Genomic DNA, 13321 nt, shown 5'->3' with positions numbered 1-13321 from the left:
TTAGGTACAGTTGAGCTTGTGAGGGAACCACACTGGGAATTGGAAATAGAACTTATAAATCACAAGTCATTTAACCAAGGGACACAGAACAGAGACCTGGGAACCAGAAGCTCAACTTGTCTTCAAGTGTAGGAAAGCGGATAGCAAGGAGTAAGAGACAGACTTGGAACCACGGAGATTTTAGCTCAGTAATGCTACATGCTTCCCAGTTTTGCATGCATGTCTCTCCCCACCATCCTCAACTGTTCTATCCAGATTGCAACTCTTAGATCATCAAACTCTTCCTAAAGCTTCCTCCACATTGTAGATGCGTCTCGTGCACACAGGCCTAGAGCTCTTTGCACAGGATGGTCAAGAATTGCTCCAGCACCTGAATCTGCTCCTTAATGTGTATCTTGAACCTCAGCCACTAACAGCGACGTTCCTAGAGTTAGCTCAGAGATTTCTGGGGCCTAGACATTCGTCTCCTGCTAACATTAATACCTAAAGCACTGTCTGAAGTGCTGATCGATAGATCTATTCTACTGCTGCCAGAACTGTTGCACCGTGGACGCTCCCCGCCCGCTCGCGTGCCGGCTTTGCCCCGCCTAGTGCCGAGTCCTTCCCGGATTCTTCCCCTCTGCCGCGGGAGACTGGCAGCCGAAGAGGCGCAGGCCGGGCGGCGGTCGCGGTCGCACCGTCTCCAGGCCCGGGTGGGACTCGAGATCTCAGCGCCGCGGCCCGGGACCCCCAGCGTGCGAGGCGCGGTGGGAAGAGTCGTGGGGGGCGCGCCTCCCGGGACCGCCTCCCGTGGTCCGCCCAGTCCCGGCAGCCTGCGGACGGACTCAGACCGGACTCATCCTGGTCGGGATGCCGTTGGCTCCGGTGACCGGGTGACGGGAAGGGCGGCCGCGTCGCCGCGGGTCTCATTCCTTGGAGGACGTGGACTGCGGAGTCTCCGCGAGCGGCCCCGAAGCAGGCCTTCTGCGAGCGCACCGCAGTCCGCGAACCTGCTCCGGCCGGGGCAGCGGCGGGGTGTGCGGGCAGTGCTCGGGGCGCAGACCACGGCGGGCTCTGTGCCCAGACACGGCAGGGCTCCGAGGCCAGCGTCCAGATGACCGGGTGGCAGCGAGGACCGCAGCCCGGACCGAGGCCACGCCCGCGGGAGCTCAGAACAATCTACAGAGAAGGGTTAGTTCACCGATGATCTTCCCGCCCCTGTCGTTGTGCTGTGGTCACGTAGGATGGCAACGCGAGTGGAAGCCGAGGGAGCCGTAGAGGGACTTGTCTGCACCCTCTGGGGAAATTTTCTTTAATTCAAAACTATTTTGGGGTGCCTGGGTGGCTCAGCCGTTGAAGCATCTGCCTTCTGCTCAGGTCGTGATCCCAGAGTCCAGGGATTGAGTCCCACAACGGGCTTCCTGCTGGGGATGGGGGGACCTGCTTCTCTCCCTCTGCCGCTCCCCCTGCTTGTGCTCTCTCACTATCAAATAAAACCTTAAATTTTTTTAATAAAATAAATTTTATCTTCCTTCAAAATAGTATGTTAGAAAAAAGGTAAGATTTTTACAGAGGGGGAAATAGAGGTTTAGAGAGGTTAAGCCACTACTCGTAAGAGAACACGGTGGGATTTAAGCCCAGGTCTTCTGGAATCCATAGCACAGGTCCTTTACCATGGCCCACCATACTGATGAGTTGGTAGTCCATATCTACTTAAGCCAATAGGCTCTGCTTAAGTCTGCTATTAGAGGGAAGATTGAAACCATCTACACCCAAACAGCCTACTGTCTACCTAGGTTAAGGTGATTCTACTATTCATTTGTCTATACTGGATGTGACACTACTCTTCCACTATCTTTATCAACATGAGATTACTATTCCAGGAAATTTTTGCTCTAGGAGATAAAGTTGCAAATATTTGTATTTGCTTCAAAAATTACCCCTCAAAAAAATTACCCCTCAAAAAATCCACCTGAATGAATATCAGACTCCCAACTTTTAATGGATAGGATCCAGACTTTTTGAAACCCTCAACTGAAAACTCACCTTGTTGTGTCTGTCAGTTCTAAACTATTGGGTCCCGATCCTTGCCCAATCCGTATCCTGCTTTAAAAGATCTGCCTTAAACCCCTGAAACCTCATTAATCTCCTGAGTTTGCCTTTCTCCCTGGGAGAGTATCTGAGACTCTGTCAAGGTAGTGCTAGCATGCATAAGAATAAATTCAGCTTGGCTTCATCAATGGATTGTTTTGGTTTTATTTTTAGAAAGCAGGGATCTGACAATATTCTCAGTATTATGAAAAATGCTCTTTCCTGCCAACATTCCTTCTACTTGGAAAAAGGTTGGAATTACATTAAACATTTTTTAATATCTTTAATTTTGGGTCAAGACTTCTTGCTCTTTGAAACAAACATTAGGGCAGCCCCGGGGGGCTCTGGTTTAGCACCGCCTTCAGCCCAAGGACCATGCCAGGCTCCCTGCATGGAGCCTCCTTCTCCCTCTGTGTCTCTGCCTCTCTCTGTGTGTGTCTCATGAATAAATAAAATCTTAAAAAAAAAAACAAAAAAACAGAAACATTAGATTTAGTTCAAGTATTTAATCAGCCTGTGTGTGTATCTCTCTCTCTCTTTTTAGCTGTGGTTTTTGTAACTTTAGGAGTGTGCCCTGAAAGATAACAATTGCTCTCCTCTTCTCTGACCATTGGAGCTGGCATGGCTCCTGAAGAGCCAGAGGGGCATTTCAGAGGAAACAACAAAAAATGTCCTGCCAAGGTTCCGGGATCTGGCTCACAGTGGAGCAGCCCAAACAACCAGGAGCTCTTCCGCCAGCACTTCCGACAGTTCTGCTACAAGGAGACTCCTGGACCCTGTGAGGCACTAAGCCAGCTCTGGATGTTCTGTTGTGAGTGGTTAAGGCTTGAGATCCACACCAAGGAGCAGAAGTTGGACTTGCTGGTGTTGGAGCAGTTCCTGACCATCCTGCCCAAGGAGCTCCAGGCCTGGGTGTGGGAGCAGCACCCCAAGAGTGGGGAAGAGGCTGTGGCCGTGCTGGAGGACCTGGAGAAGGAATTGGATGAACCAGACCAGAAGGTAGAGAGGGCCTGTGTTCAATGAGGGGATGGTTGGGAGTGGGCATCCAGGCTGATCCTTTGTGGGCTCTCAGGATCATGTATACTGTGGGCAGTTCAGATGCCCAAATGAGCCTGCTTGCTCTCAGGTTTCAACCCAGGCCTGTACAGAGGAAGTGCTTTCTGAGACATCGGTGCTTCTGGATCCAGCTAAGGAAGCAACATTTCTCCAGCCTCAACCCATGGAGATCCAACTGAAGGCTATATCTCAGGACCCTCAACACCAACAGGATTGGGGTTAGTGTTGACACTTGGATCATATGGCTCCCCTGGAGACCTCAGGATCATTTATCATTTAGCAAATATATATTTAATACTTACTATGTGCCAGACACCACACAAGGCACTGGGTATAGTGAACAAAGCATATATGAGCCTTGTTTTCATGGAGCTTACCATAGTCTGGAGACAGAGGCATTAAATAAATACACAGAAAAATGTACCATAACAGATTGTTTATGGGGGAATAAGGCCTTTTTGAGGAAGCAACATGAGAGGAAAGTCCTGAAATTGGCCAGTAAAAATTAACCAGGTGAGTTGTAGAGGGAAAAGCAATGCATCTAAGAGCATGTGCAAAAACAGGTGGGAAAGAAATGGGTTTGAAAGAAGGCTGATGTGGGCAGCCCTGGTGGTGCAGCGGTTTGGTGCCACCTGCAGCCTTGGGTGTGATCCTGGAGACTCGGGATCAAGTCCCACATCGGGCTCCCTGCATGGAGCCTGCTTCTCCCTCTCCCTGTGTCTCTGCCTCTCTCTCTCTCTGTGTGTCTATGAATAAATAAATAAAATCTTAAAAAAAAAAAAGAAAAAAAAGAAAGAAGGCTGATGTGACTGGAGCACAGAGAGGGGGGCAGAAGAGCATAGGTGGCAGGGTCCAGAACACAAGGGCTTTGTGTGTCCAGGTAAGAAGTCAGTACATCTTTAACTTTCACTGTATATAAGACCTATCTCTGGGTTCTGTGAGAACCCCTGCCCTAGGAAATGTTTAGTAAAGGTGAGTGATGAAGTCCAAGCAGAGAAATGATGCAGAAACATACAGATCGTGGTTGGAAAATGTGGTTGGGTCAGTTTGGCTGAGAAAGCTTTTATTCTTCACACTTGGCTGTCTTTTGGTTTTTGAGCAGGAACTAACATGTGCCATGTAAATTGATGTAAGCTGGATTGGAGACTACTTTGAAGACTTGGTGTAGCTCCAAGTCGACATTATAAGGGCCAAAAGTAGGACAGTTTTGAATGGTGTTGGAGAGGAAGGGAAGGATGAAGAGAACTAGATCACTTGTCCTAAAGCCCTAGAAAGTACTGGAAAGATGATAGAGTTGCTCTTTCTGACTCCCCTCCTGGCTTAAACAAGGGATCCAGAGTTCAGAGTTGGAATATTCTTTTCATCTGTTGGGTGTAACAGATGCCCACTTTCTCAAGAGAAAATGAAGAATGTCACCGTTAGAAACAGCGTCACCTGGGGCACCTGGGTAGCTTGGTTGGGCATCTGACTCTTGATCCCAGTTGGGATCCTGATCTCAGGGTCATGATTTCAGGCCCCATATTAGACTCCATGCTGGTGTGGAGCCTACTTCTTTAAAAAAGAGTGTCATCTTAACAATATGAGTTATACTTTTGTTGTTGTTGTCTTCTTTGTTATGCTGAGGGAGGACTTTTAATGGCTGCAGGATACTTCTTACTTATAAGTACAAGTGTGTCTGGTTATCCTACTATCACTTGGAAATTCATGTTTCCCAAATGTAGGTGTTTGACATGCAGGGTTTTCTTAAAGAACTGAAGCTTGCTGTTTGAAGGTCAGAACTTTATTGTATTAGCCAGTTAATGGGCATCTTATTGATAAGTATAACAAATTCTTGTAGCACACTGAACACAAGTCTATCCTTTTCCTGAGGATGTAAGTTGATTATGATTAATCACTCTGATCTGCAGTTCACTGCTGCTCTTGGAGACTTTTAGGTAGGAGGGACTATCAGCTTGTGTCCTAAAATGGCACTAGCTCTCATGCTAGCAAATGGCAGATACGGCATTTAAATAATTTTGTCTTCATCGCCTAAGTTCTTAACTCTGTAGTTAAGATGGGAGATAAAAATGAACGTGGAAAGTTATGGGAAATGAAACTGGAAAAGTAGGCAGGGACATTTTTAACCTTCATCGTGCCTTCATTAGTCATCTGGATGACTTTAAAAATCGATCAGTGCCTAGGCCATCCCTTGGAAATTGGGTTTCATTTGGACTGGGGTGAGGACCAAACATGGGCTTCTTTTTTTTTGTTTAACTCCGAGTGATTCATATGCGTAACTATTGAGGGTCAAAAACCCAGTGGATCATGAAGGGCTTGTATATTAAACATATGAGTTTAGATTTCATTCGGTGGAGAAATTAAAGATAGATATTCAGAACTGTAAGTCCTTGGGCAGTTTTAAAATTTGGTAATTTATAAGTATGATTAGGTACCATCTACAAATGGCATGTGAAGTCAGAATAAATTTTAGGACAAACAATACAAAACTGCATGCTTCAGTATAACCATTGTAGAAATTGGGTATAGTGTGGGCCATCTGATCATTGTAGCTCCTAGAAAATAAATGTTTGCCATGACCTGAATTCTAAGTTCCACCAAGGAGCATAGTTTCTTGAATAAACCTCCTCTTTAAGTCTCTGTAAAGAGGTCCAGTAGCAACAAAGTCAATATTGGTATACATCTATTAAACCAGTTTTGGGAACCTCCCTTGGAATTCACTAAAATTGAGAGCACAGTGACTTGAAACTTTATTTTGTTAAATGAAGGCAGTATCAGGAGAATTTAAATTCCATTATTTTCATGGGATTTTTAAAATTCTCTTATAACTAGGAAAAATTAATGAATGGAAATTCCCCTCTAACTAGGGAACTAGACTCTATTAACTCTATAAATTCTAGATTATAGTTGGTCATTCATAGAAACCAGTTTCTTTATAAAAATGTGAAATCAATTTTTTTCTTTCATAGTAAGTTTAATAAATCTCCAGACATACTTTGTCAGTTACTAAAGCATCATTCTCTGGTCCAACACCTTTCCTCTAGATTTCATTCTAATTGGAGTTCATATTTTTAATGATTATCTTAGGTTCTTTGGATGTACACTTAGTCTTTGCATGTCTGAAAATACATTGCCCTCCTCTTTTTTTTTTTTTTTTTAAATATATTAAGTAGGCTCCATGCCCAATGCAGGGCTTGAACTCACGACCCTGAGATCAGGAGTTGCTTGCTGTACCAACTGAGTCAGCCAGGAGCACCTTTCTTCCCTTTGTAATCATGGTTTAGCTAGAGTAAATTTCAGATTGACCTTTTTTTTCCTCAGCATTCTGAAAGTATTGCTGGTACTACTACTTCCAGTAGCTAGTCCTCTAGATTCTGTTGTGTGCCCTTAAAAGATCACTACCAGGGGATCCCTGGGTGGCTCAGTGGTTTAGCGCCTGCCTTTGGCCCAGGGCGCGATCCTGGAGTCCCAGGATCAAGTCCCACGTCAGGCTCCCAGCATGGAGCCTGCTTCTCCCTCCTCCTGTGTCTCTGCCTCTCTCTCTCTCTCTCTCTCTGTCTGTCTCTCTATCATAAATAATTAAGTAAGTAAATAAATAAACAAACAAACAAACAAATAAATAAGTCACTACTGGGGCACCTGGGTGGCTCAGTCGGTTAAGCCTCTGCCTTCAGCTTAGGTCATGATCCCGGGATCCTGGGATGGAGCCCACATTGGGCTCCCTGCTCAGCAGGGAGTCTACTTCTCCCTTCTGCCTCTTCTGCTGCCCTCACTCCTGCTCTCTCAAGTAAATAAATAAAATCTTTAACAAATGGCTACTATAGTTTCCAAATACCGTTTTTGTTTTTTTAGGGATTCCATCTTTTCTCATTAGTAGCATTTATATTTACTCTTAGCCTTTATGATCCTAAGTTTTACTAAAAAGTGTATCCTGATAGGGTTTTATTTTTACTCATCTTGGTTGGTTCATATATGCCCTGTTGCGAAGAACCCATGTTTTTTCTTCAGCCCTAGAAAATTCTCAGCTATTGGTTCTTTACATAATTTTTTTTATTCCTTATGTTTTTTTCTTCTGGGACTCCCAGAATACACTGGTTAGAATCTATTTATAAATCTATTCATTTCGTGTAAGTACTTTTTCATATCCTTTGTCTCTCTCTGTCTCTGTGGTACATCCCAGTAGAGTCCTGTTACCTTCCAGTTTATTCTGTCTCCAGTTTATCCACTTCTAAAATTTACATTCAGGGGATGCCTGGGTGGCTCAGTGGTTGAGCACCTGCCTTTGGCTCAGGGCGTGATCCTGGAGTCCCGGGATTGAGTCCCACATCAGGCTCCTTGCATGGAGCCTGCTTCTCCCTCTGCCTGTGTCTCTGCCTCTCTCTCTGTGTGTGTCTCTCATGAATAAATAAGTAAAATCTTTTAAAAAATAAAATAAAATTTGTCTATTCAGTTTTTATATCATCTTGTTTCATTTTTACTGGTTTTATTTCATAATTGTTTTTGTGCTATGGATACTATGTCATTACTTAACCTTTTTTAGATATCTTTAATCTTTCCAGGCTTTTTTTTTTTTTTTTTTGAAGATTTTTTTGAAGAGAGAGAGCTCATGAGAGTGAGCAGGGGAGAGGCAGAGGTAGAGGGAGAGAAGTAGGCCCCATGTCCAGTGTGGAGCCCATGCAGGACTCAATCTCACAACCCTGAGATCATGACCTGAGCCGAAATCATGAGTCGGAGGCTTAACTCACTGAGCCACCCAGGCACCCTCTTTCCAGGCTTTTTGATAAGGGTAATTTCATCTGGATTGAATTCATGTTCCAAGTGGTGATTTTGTTAACCATCTTTCTTAGCATTCTGCTCAAGCGTTTTGAAATTTTCATCTCTGGGCTCATTTTGAGTTCTTTCTGATCTGTTTTATATTCTTCCCTTCCTTGCAGCAGTTCTGTGGTTACCTCTGCCCGCCCCCACTCCCAGAACCAGGGCTCCAGTGATAACACACAGACCATCAATGTCACCACAAGCTTCTCAGTGGCCTGACAGGCTCCTTGGTCACAGAGCTGTCCACATGCTTGTGTGTGGGCACCCAGACTCTGGCATCAGCAGTGAGCTGGTACCAGTCCCCCATCTTCCTGTGAGCCACCGTCTCCATCCATCTCTGGAGCGTAGCAGGACCACAATTTCAACTATAGCTGCCATTCTGTGTTTTTATTTCCTTTCTGGCCCACAGAGATAACTGTCTTATTCTTTTAGCACAGACATATTATAGATTAATTTTTACTTTTATCACTCCATGTATTTGGGGCTAGAATATGAATTCACTGTGCCATCCTGACTAGAAGTACACCATCTTCCCCAACCTTTTAAAAAATATTTTATTTATTAAGTAATCTTTATACTCAACGTGGGTCTCAAACTCATGACCTCAAGATCAAGAGTAGTGTGCTCCACTGACGAAGCCAGCCAGGCACCCCTTCCCCAACCTTTTTTAGTCTGTTAGAAATTGTGTTTCTATGCTATATTTTCCAATAATCCATAAATTTTCTTCTCATGCTGATATGAATTCTAGTTCTATTACATGTACAATAATGTTTTGGATCACATCTGCAGTGCATTTTATATTTGCTAATGGCTCTAAAAGACTTCTTTTTTTTCCATTTTTATTTTAGATTTTATGATTTTACTTATTTAGAAAGAGTGAGAGAGAGCATGCATGTGCGCCTAAGTGGGGGAAGGAGCAGAGGGAGGGGGAGAGAAAATCCCAAGCAGACTCTCCACTGTGCATGGAGTCCCCACACAAGGCTTGATCTCATGGCACTGAGATCAATATCTGAGCCAAAATCAAAAGTTGGACATGTACCCAACTGAGCCACCCAGACCTCCCTAAAAGACTATATTCTTGCATAAATGTATACTTTGTGTGATTTTCCTTTGAATTCTGCACACAAGTGTATCTGAGGTAGCAGTAACATGAAGTTTTAAAGTGCCCCAAAACTTTAAGATAACCTTACATAGCCAGTAACAGAACTTTTTCACCAGCGTGGCAAGGTGGTCTGGTGAGGAAGGAGACCTGGGAAACGGCTCCTCTCACTCTGGGCAGCACTGCTTCTCAGCTCCACTTTCATATAGTGGGAGCCCTGACACCCAGGGGTCTGTCACTTTCCTCAGGAGGGGTGCCTTTGGCTTTGTCCCTTGTCCACACTCAGAGAGCTCACATCTGCCGTTGGGCCGTGGCTCCTTCCCCTCTCTCCTCCCAGAGTTGCCTTAAGGTGACTGGTTTGGGCACAGTCAGCCAGTGTGTCTGACAAACGCTACCTCCTGGTCTTCAGCTGTCTCCATACTGGTCTTTCCTTGCCACCCCCACAACCCCCAATTAACATCTCTTAACCACACAAAGCATATTGCTTTTCCCTGCATTTTTCTTACATGGTTACAAATCCTGCCCTTTACTCTGAGTCCTAAAATGGAATTACTTCAGGGAGAATACGTCTTGACAGTCTCACTTTTTTTCAGAAACTATTGACCATTGAGGAAGTGGCCACATCAGCCACCCTGGAGGAGTGGAGGTATTGGGAACCCTGCTCAGAGGCACCTCTGTAGGAGCGACAAGCAGGGAAACTATGGGAACATGCTTTCTTTTGGCTAAGGACAGCCAGGAGTCTGGGTCTATTAAAACCCCTCCTCTGTGTTCATGAACATCTGCCTGGAAAGTATCAAATGACCCAAAGAGTGTAGCTTCAGGCTTGACAGATGCCCAGGTTCTCCTTTGCAAGAAGAGCAGTGTCTTTGGGGCCGAATCTGTTTCTATCTCTCCTACATAATAATATCCTTCTGTGCCCCATGTGATTAGACTCTGACCTCCTTGGTCTGCATATTTGGAAATAGGGCACTTTCTGTGCTCCCCCCTGTTTCAGAACTCCCAGAGGCCTTCAGAGCCACCTGTACAGAGCTGCTCCACAACTCCACATCAGCACTGACCCCCATGGCTTCCCTTCTCCTCCCTATGCTGCTCTGCCCTTGCCCTTGGAACCTGCTCTCATCTCAGATCATTTTTTCTGTTGTTGACTTATTCCTCCCTGACTTGTGTCCACTCTGCCCAAGTCATGGCCTTCCAGTCCAGACACTGCTAGTGCTCTCCTCCCTTGTCACTCCCATTTTCTTCCTCAAATGTTGTAAAACTATTTTGTTGGTATAGCTAATCTGTGTACTTCTAGTTTGATTTTGTTCCTGTATATTTCAGTGACATTTGAAATCTCTCCTTTTGTTTCAGATGATGTGATTAGAATTGAGAAAGGAGAATTGATTCAAAAGCATGAGCTTACCAGAGAGATGGAGTCTCCAAAAAAGTCATCTGGCCAAATCAATGGAGAGGTCCCTGCATGTGAAGACATTCAAGAACATGAAGGATGGACAAAAGATACCAGAGAAACACTTCAACTGAGAGAAGATATAAGTGTGATGAATGTGGGAGAAGATTCACTCAAAACTCAAGCCTCATCAGACATAAAAGAATCCACACTGGAGAAAGACCCTATTTGTGTAATGTGTGTGGCAAAACTTTCATCCAGAGCTCACAACTTATTGACCATCAGAGAATACATAACCGATTAAAACCCTATCAGTGTGATGAGTGTGGAAAAGCCTTTTATTACATATACTTCACACCTTGTTCAGCATCAGAAGACTCACACTGGAGAAAAACCTTTCCAATGCATTGAGTGTGGGAAAGCTTTTCACTACAGTTCAGGCCTTGTTCGACACCAAAGGACCCACACTGGAGAGAAGCCCTACCAGTGCAATGACTGTGGGAAGATCATTCTGTCTAAGCTCACATCTCATACAGCATCAGAGAGTCCACACTGGGGAGAAGCCATACCAGTGCAGTGAGTGTGGGAAAAGCTTCAGCCAGAGCTCAGGCCTCTTCCATCACCAGAGAATCCACAGTGGGGAGAAACCCTATGGGTGTGAGAAGTGTGGGAAGGCCTTCAGCCACAGCTCAGCTCTGGTGGGACACCAGCGAATCCACAGTGGAGAGAGGCCTTATGAGTGTGACGTGTGCAGGAAAGCTTTCAGCTACAGTTCGCATCTTCTGGGCCACCGAAGAATCCACACTGGAGAGAAGCCCTATGAGTGTGATGGGTGTGGGAAAGCTTTCCGGTGGAGTTCACACCTCATTGTACACCAGCGAATCCACACTGGGGAGAAGTCCTGATGATGCCACTGCAGTTTGCACAGTCATTTGAAAATACTTCTGGAAGCTGAAATAGATGATCACCTGACAGCTTACTAACAAGCACACCGTTCAAGGAGCTTCAGTGATCCATGAGATATGTACTGGGAGGTTGTAGAGACGGCTGCCATTTTTTCTCCCCGTTTTCTTTGGAGTTGAGTAATGATCTTGTCTGAAGTGTGAATTTAGACTTAATATCTCATCTACATTTTTAAAAATCCTGAATTTTAGGTTAACTTGATAAAAGACACCAGCCTATCAGTTACCTATACTAAAAACACTGTGAATACAAAAAACACTCCATAATTTGGGATGAACGATTTGTGTAGATGGGAAGGTTCAGTAGGGTGGAGCAAGAGGATAGATTACACACATTCCAGTGACTTTTCATATCTTCCACCAGAGATGGCAAAACAGGCCAGTGGGCTGTATGTGGCCTGCATGGGCATTTTTCCCACGTGGTATTTTGTTTTCAATAATATATAAAATTATTGCAATTTTTTAAGCTTTTTTTTTAAGGTTTATTTATTTGGGGTGGGGGGAGGGGCAGAGGGAGAGTCCCAAGCAGACTCTATACTGAGCCATGGAGCCCAATGCAGGGCTCAATCTCACCACCCTGAGATCAGGACCTGAGCCAAAATCAGGAACTGGACCTCCAACTGACTGTACCACCCAGGTGCCCCAATTATTTCAGCTTTTTAAAAATCTGGAGATTTCAAATAAAATCTGACTTTCCAGATTCTCTTACAAAAATGCACGACATGGCAACATAGATGCCACATTTCCCACAAGGAAAGAATTGACTGTAACAGATCATCACCATTGTGTTTTTAGATATGGTCCACTGCCACACTGCCTCCGGTGAGGTCTCCTGCCCCTCCCTAAGGGCTTCTCCAGGGTCTGCGGATTCCAGGCCACCTTGCCACCAAGAGTTCCTCCTTAGTTTTACACACCAGCCCCCAATAAGATTTTCGCTGAAGAAAGAGGTTTCTGATAACAGTTTGAAGATTTCGATTAAAAAAATTTTATTTTTTTTTTTTTAAATTTTTTTTTTCAATTTTTTATTTTTATTTATGATAGTCACAGAGAGAGAGAGAGAGAGGCAGAGACACAGGCGGAGGGAGAAGCAGGCTCCATGCACCGGGAGCCCGACGTGGGATTCGATCCAGGGTCTCCAGGATCGCGCCCTGGGCCAAAGGCAGGCGCCAAACCGCTGCGCCACCCAGGGATCCCCGATTAAAAAAATTTTAAAGTGTGTACTTGGGCACCTAAAGGTGGAGGAATGTCACTTTAAAATTTTCTTAGAATGTAGAGGTAATTATTGAAAGTTAACTCTAATGGCTTTGAATCAAACCCACGGAAGCTAGTTCTTTGGGTGAGATGAAAATAACAAAGGTGGCAGGGGTCGACAGGAATGTGGGAGTAAGAAGCTCGGGCTGAAAGCAGAGGTGCAGCTCGGAAAGAGAAGCTTTGAGATTAGAAGCATTTAGTGACCTGAGCAGCTGTGGGAAGGCCGTGAGATGAGGCTCAAACGGGAGAAGGGGAGAGGTGAGAAGAAAAAGCTTTGGGGCAGCCCAGGTGGCGCAGCGGTTTAGCGCCGCCTGCAGCCTGGGGTGTGATCCTGGAGACGCGGGATGGGGTCCCAAGTCGGGCTCCCTGCATGGAGCCTGCTTCTCCCTCTGCCTGTGTCTCTGCCTCTCTCTTCGGTCTCTCTGAATGAATAAATAAATAAATCTTTAGAAAAAGAAAAAGCTTTGAATACAGGACAGTCTGGCATAAAGGGGGAGTGTAGAAAAGCCAGAGACACCAGAAAAACAAACTGCAAAACAGGAAGCTGAAGCAAAGGCAGTGAAAACAAGAAGTGAGAAAGCAGGCTTTAAAGAAACAGGTGGAGGGATGCCTGATGGCTCAGTTAGGTTGTTATGATCAGGGGTCCTGGGATCCAGCCCCGAGTTGGACTCTGCTCAGCAGGTA

General features: G+C 45.1%; 1 pseudogene; it reads left to right on the top strand.

Moving 5' to 3' along the window:
- Window positions 1-640: 640 nt before the first annotated feature.
- On the top strand, window positions 641-11844 carry LOC121500125 (annotated as a pseudogene).
- The last annotated feature ends 1477 nt before the right edge of the window (window positions 11845-13321 follow it).

This window comes from Vulpes lagopus, chromosome 10 (assembly GCF_018345385.1).
Source record: "Vulpes lagopus strain Blue_001 chromosome 10, ASM1834538v1, whole genome shotgun sequence".
Lineage (NCBI taxonomy): Eukaryota > Metazoa > Chordata > Mammalia > Carnivora > Canidae > Vulpes > Vulpes lagopus.
This window is presented reverse-complemented; position numbering and strand designations above follow the sequence as displayed.